At 35.6% G+C, this 5,257-nt stretch overlaps 1 pseudogene; it reads left to right on the plus strand.

Annotated features, from left to right (window-relative positions):
* Positions 1-320: 320 nt before the first annotated feature.
* On the plus strand, positions 321-863 carry LOC102429574 (annotated as a pseudogene).
* The last annotated feature ends 4,394 nt before the right edge of the window (positions 864-5,257 follow it).

Genomic DNA, 5,257 nt, shown 5'->3' on the forward strand with positions numbered 1-5,257 from the left:
AAAAACACAGTTAGCAAAAATATAGGTACGTAATTCCTTTCTTCTTGGCTTTTCTAAGTTATGTTTGACAGTGGAAGCAAACGTAGTCTGTCTTATGTAGTTCTAAATGTCTGTAGAGGAAATATTTATGATAATTATAAGCAGGGAGAAGGTGCTCAGTGGGCTAGAGTGGCCAGAGAACTAACTTGGACCTCTCTGCTCCGCCAGAAGCGCTTCTCGCTCCAACAGAAGGTTCTGGAAGCTTGGGAGCAGCGAGCTTGCCTCAAGGACCTACTGATCTGTTTGTGGCACCATTAGAAGATGGATTGGTCCAAAGACAGATGGCTGAAAGTGCTGAAAAAGAAAATATAAAATGGACAACCACCATTATTATTAGTTCATCTCTTAAGAGTTGTGAAGTTGCAACTGCCCTAGAAAACCAAAATCACAAGGTTCGGTATTCAGCTTCGGTGGAAAATGGATCAATTATATTTTCTCGTACTGGAGTTGCATTTCTATTGATGGATGCTAAAGAATGCTTTATGTCAGCTGAAGAAATATTTCTAGCCAAAATTGAGAAGTTTATTAACATTCACCAAAATAGTTTTTTGGTTCTGTCTGCTGCCCTCATGGCCTCAAGGAATGAAAACTGATGTTTAGGATTCAGCAGAGATTCCTGGGTAGTAACTTCTGGATACTTCCAGTACACAACACAGTAAATGCTATTGATCTTGTGTGCACTATAGCTAAGATCACCTCCAAACCATACATAGATAGCATCTGCTACAGAGTGATAACAACTAAAGCTTACATCATTGAGCAAAGTCCTGTTTGGAAAACACTTCAACAGATAAATCTCAGTGACTCATTTAACCCAAATTAGAGTATCAATTATAAAGGTTCTTTTGGAAGAATAATTATTTTAATATTAAAATATTAAATATAAGAATATTTAATATAAGAATATCATAATTAGGCTGGTTGAATTATAATGTTTAAATATATATTTATTTTAAAGATTTAAAATTTTTAAAATAATAAAATATATACAATTAAAAGTGAAAAAAAGATAATTATAAGCAGAGAATGAATCTAAAAAAGGAGATAAAAATAAACTCAGAGCAAGCAAAAGGGAGGAAGTGATAAAGATAAGGGCAGAAATCAATAAAGTTGGAGAAGAAAAAATATAGAGATATATTAACAAAGTAAAGAGCTGGTTCTTTGAAGAGTCCAATATTATTGACAAAACTCTGCCAATACTGATTTTAAAAAGAGAGAAGATTCAAATCACTGTAGGAGGAATAAAAGAAACATATCACTACCGACTCTCCAGAATGTGTCTATATCAAGTATTCTGTTTGAGACATATCAAGTGTGATATACATTATGAAACTTCGAAGCCATAAAGCAGGCACTGGGACTTCGGTGCCTTGGTGCACAGGGACTCTTGTTGAAACCTGCCCGAGCACATCACTATGTTTCTTGGTCATTTGCCATGTGACACTGTACCCTTCACCTGAGAACAAACAAACCCGATTACACTATTATGAGGAGTGCATGGCACAGCAAGGCTTAGTTTGTTTCATTCCGTGGAGAGAATTTATTTAAGACATAAGAAATAAAATGAGAGCATCTAAGTTTCCTTTCATTATGTCATGGGCATTTTTGCATGATTGCTACTTCATTAGTGAAATTATTAGCCACCTACCTCCACATCCTAAATGACGTCATGTTGTCACTGGCTGTAAATGAAGGAAGGTCACCTCATGGAAGAAAGGAATGACAAGTTTGCGTCTATGAACCTTAACTGCCAACGAACCTTGTTTGTCCGCCTCCGCCCAAGACAGCTGGGGGCTGCGTGATTGATCAGGAAGCATGTTCTCCAGTGCTGCTCGGACTTTTGAAACTCTAAGTGGAAAATCATCATCAGAAAGCAGAGAAGTCAGAGAAGGTGATAGCTGATTGCTACTTCATTTTGCGTAGAAATTGGGGACTCTTTTGAGAAACTACTCGTCTCAAAGTTCTGAACATTTCACTCACTGATTACAAAAAAATATACATTGTATAATTAGGCCCTGAGAGGGAGAAAGTAGTCTCTACTGACTTTTGGTCACGACCTTCACTAAAACATCAGGAAGATACCACCGAATATGCCATTAAAAGTCACAGGAATTTCTGTAGTTCTATGCAACAGTGTTTCTCAACCTTTTGGCAACTTTAGGTCACCCATTTAAATTACACTTTGAAAAGATTATAAATATTTAAAACAATAATACAAATAAAATGTATATTTAAAATTGATAATTCCAATGATTTCAATGATTTGAGAGATGAAATTACTTGAAATATTTTACCAAGTTTTCTATATCTGGTTTAATAATGAATGAATGGCTATCGTTGATCATTGGAGTCATATTCAGTTGCTATATTTTTAATTTTTTTCTATTCAATTAGTTCTAATTTAAATTTTAGTCACCAGGAGTGGTCAATAGTCATCAGTGTATCTGTTTGATTATTTTGGAAAATCAGATTAAAAATGGACCTAAAATTTATAGACAGGTTTTTCAGTGACTGCATGTAATATCTCAAAAGTTGCAAAGTTAAATGTCTCAACATGATAGATAATGGTAAATGAGTCTTTATGTATCTCTGTTTCATTCATCTCTGTAAAGCATTCCTCAACTATTTCATTCTCTAGCAAGTGAAAAAGCATCAGGTATTGTGAAAGAGTGAGGCTCAGCAATCAAGCAATCTGCAACATGGTTTAATTTTCTTTTGAAACCTTAATATTTATCCTTAACTTGAAATTTTGTGATATTTTAGCATGGTTTCATAGCTTCAGACTATTCAAGATTCTGCCCATTTCAATCAGAAACACGATTTAAGTAATTCACTTATACCCTTGGAAATGATCTGGCAATATTAGAAATGTTTCATCAAATGTCTCATTTCACTCGTTTGCATACATTTATAGCAATCTGCATTCTTAGGTGCATCAAGTCATATTGAGGGAAAAGCATGATTGGTCATATTCACAATTATCCTCTTTTCTTTTGACTCTGAATGGAGATGAGGAGTGGGCTCTGGAGCTGGACTAGCTTGGTTTGCCCAGCTCCTTCACTTTCTAGCTGTGTGACATGGACAACTTCCTTTCCCTCTAACTTTTTATATTGATAAATTGAGGAACATACTAACTAGTATCAACTTCATAGGTCATAGTGGTAATTAAATGAGTAAATTCATGTAAAGGTTTTAAAGCAATGATTGACACATAAGTGCTCAGGACAAGTTATCTCAGCAAAAATCCAAAGAACTTACTTAAATATCGGTAATTTTATCTAACTGTAGTATATGTAGTACGTGTAGTTTTAATTACTTTTCTAAATAATTATGTGTTTTTAGTCGGAATTCATTCTGATATGAATTGAAAGAAAAAAAATCTTGTACCTAGCTTACCTAGAGAAAGGACTACATTGGCTCACATAAACAGGAAATCCTAGAGGAGATTTCACATTAAGCCTGGCTGAATTAAGAATTCAGACAATGTTAGCAATAATAAATCAATCTATTTCTCTCTCTCTTTTCAATCCCTTGGCTCTGTTGTCCCAAATGTGACTTTATTCTTAGGAAAAAATGACTTTCAGCCACTCTGTCCTTATAATTCTTAGCTATCACAATCTCAAAAAAGAGTGACTACCCTCTCACAATATCCTTATAAATCCCCATGTAAAATAAATACATGAAAATGGAAGAGGGTCTAGGATATGGCCTCTGCCTTCACATTTTTGGTCTAACTAGGAATTAGGCAAGTAAATCAACATGTATAGTTCAAGGTCCTGGAAATGATAATGGCTTTATTTGTTGAGTATTAACTATGTGTCAGGCTTTACATTATACTTTTTTATTTAATCTTCACAGATTAAAGACTGTGATTTAGGGACTGTGATAATCTCCAGTTTACAGATCAAGGCTCAGAGAAGTCAAGTGACTTGCCCCAAGTTAGGAAGAGTCAGAGCTCAAATTTGAACCCAGGTCTTTCTGACTTCAACTTCTTAATCTGCACCCTTCACGGCCTTACTCTGACTTTTAGAATCTTAGAGTCTAACAGAGAGCCAGCCAAGCAAATCTCCAGTTTCAGGATATAGTACAATAAGAAAGACATTACTTCTATCCAGTGCTTTGATGTAATAAATATCATGATGGAAGGTGTTTCTTCATAAGCTTATGTCAATACTTGGCAATGACAGTGTCTGTCTGAGTCAATGTGGGCTGCTATAGCACGGGACCACACACGGGGTGGCTTATAAACAACAGAAATCTGTTTCTCAGTTTTGGAAGCTGAAAGTCTGAGATCAAGGTACCAGAATGGTTGGATTCTGGTGAGAAATCTCAGGTTGCAGAGGGCTGACTTCATGTTACATTTCACATGGCAGAAGGAGAGTGAGTGAGCTCTCTGGCCTTTTTATAAGGGCACTGATCTCATCCACCCTCATGACCTAATTGCCTCCCAAAGGTCCTACCTCCAAATACTATCGCAATGGAGATTAGATTTCAACATGTGAATTTTGGGGAAAACAAATATTCAGCCCATAATAATATCCTATGAATAAATGCATGGGCTTGCATGGATCTTATAGCTTGTGTCTCTCTAGCACACAACCAGTTCAGACACTCTTCACTGTGTATATGACCATTTGTATGTGCTCACCAGAACCCAACGCATTGTAAATATACTCCAAAATGTCAGAAAACTCTATTCAGAATCTGAAAATCCCACCATTTCTGAGATTTCAAAAGGTTTATTTTTACTATATTACATATGTAAAGAATGAATAACATTAAATTTTACAAAAATAACATTAGAATTCTGACTTTATTTTAAAAGCGATATTTATGTGTCCATTCATTTTATACTTATAATGATGCTATGGAGTAGATTATTATTGTTATCAGTATTATAATTATCATTACACTATAAGGAACCTAAGGCTCAGAGTTATGAAGTGGCTTGCCAAGTCACACAGTTAGCAGCTGGTAGGACCGGCTTCTGGTTGTAAATCTTTCTACTCTACCTCAGTGCCTCAGGCATTGCCAGCAACCATGCTAGCTTTTCTTGGCTAGTTCTTCCAGAATGATGGATATCTTTAAAAAGTTGCCAATGTGACTGCAAGAGCTGATTATTGGCTGGCTAGAAATAAAGCATGTATCAGACACTGTGGTGAAGTACCAGTGCACTTAGAGAGGCATTATTTTTAATCATGGAAACCTGGTATGACAG

The sequence above is a fragment of the Myotis lucifugus genome, unplaced genomic scaffold, assembly GCF_000147115.1.
Source record: "Myotis lucifugus unplaced genomic scaffold, Myoluc2.0 scaffold_43, whole genome shotgun sequence".
In the NCBI taxonomy this organism is placed as follows: Eukaryota; Metazoa; Chordata; class Mammalia; order Chiroptera; family Vespertilionidae; genus Myotis; species Myotis lucifugus.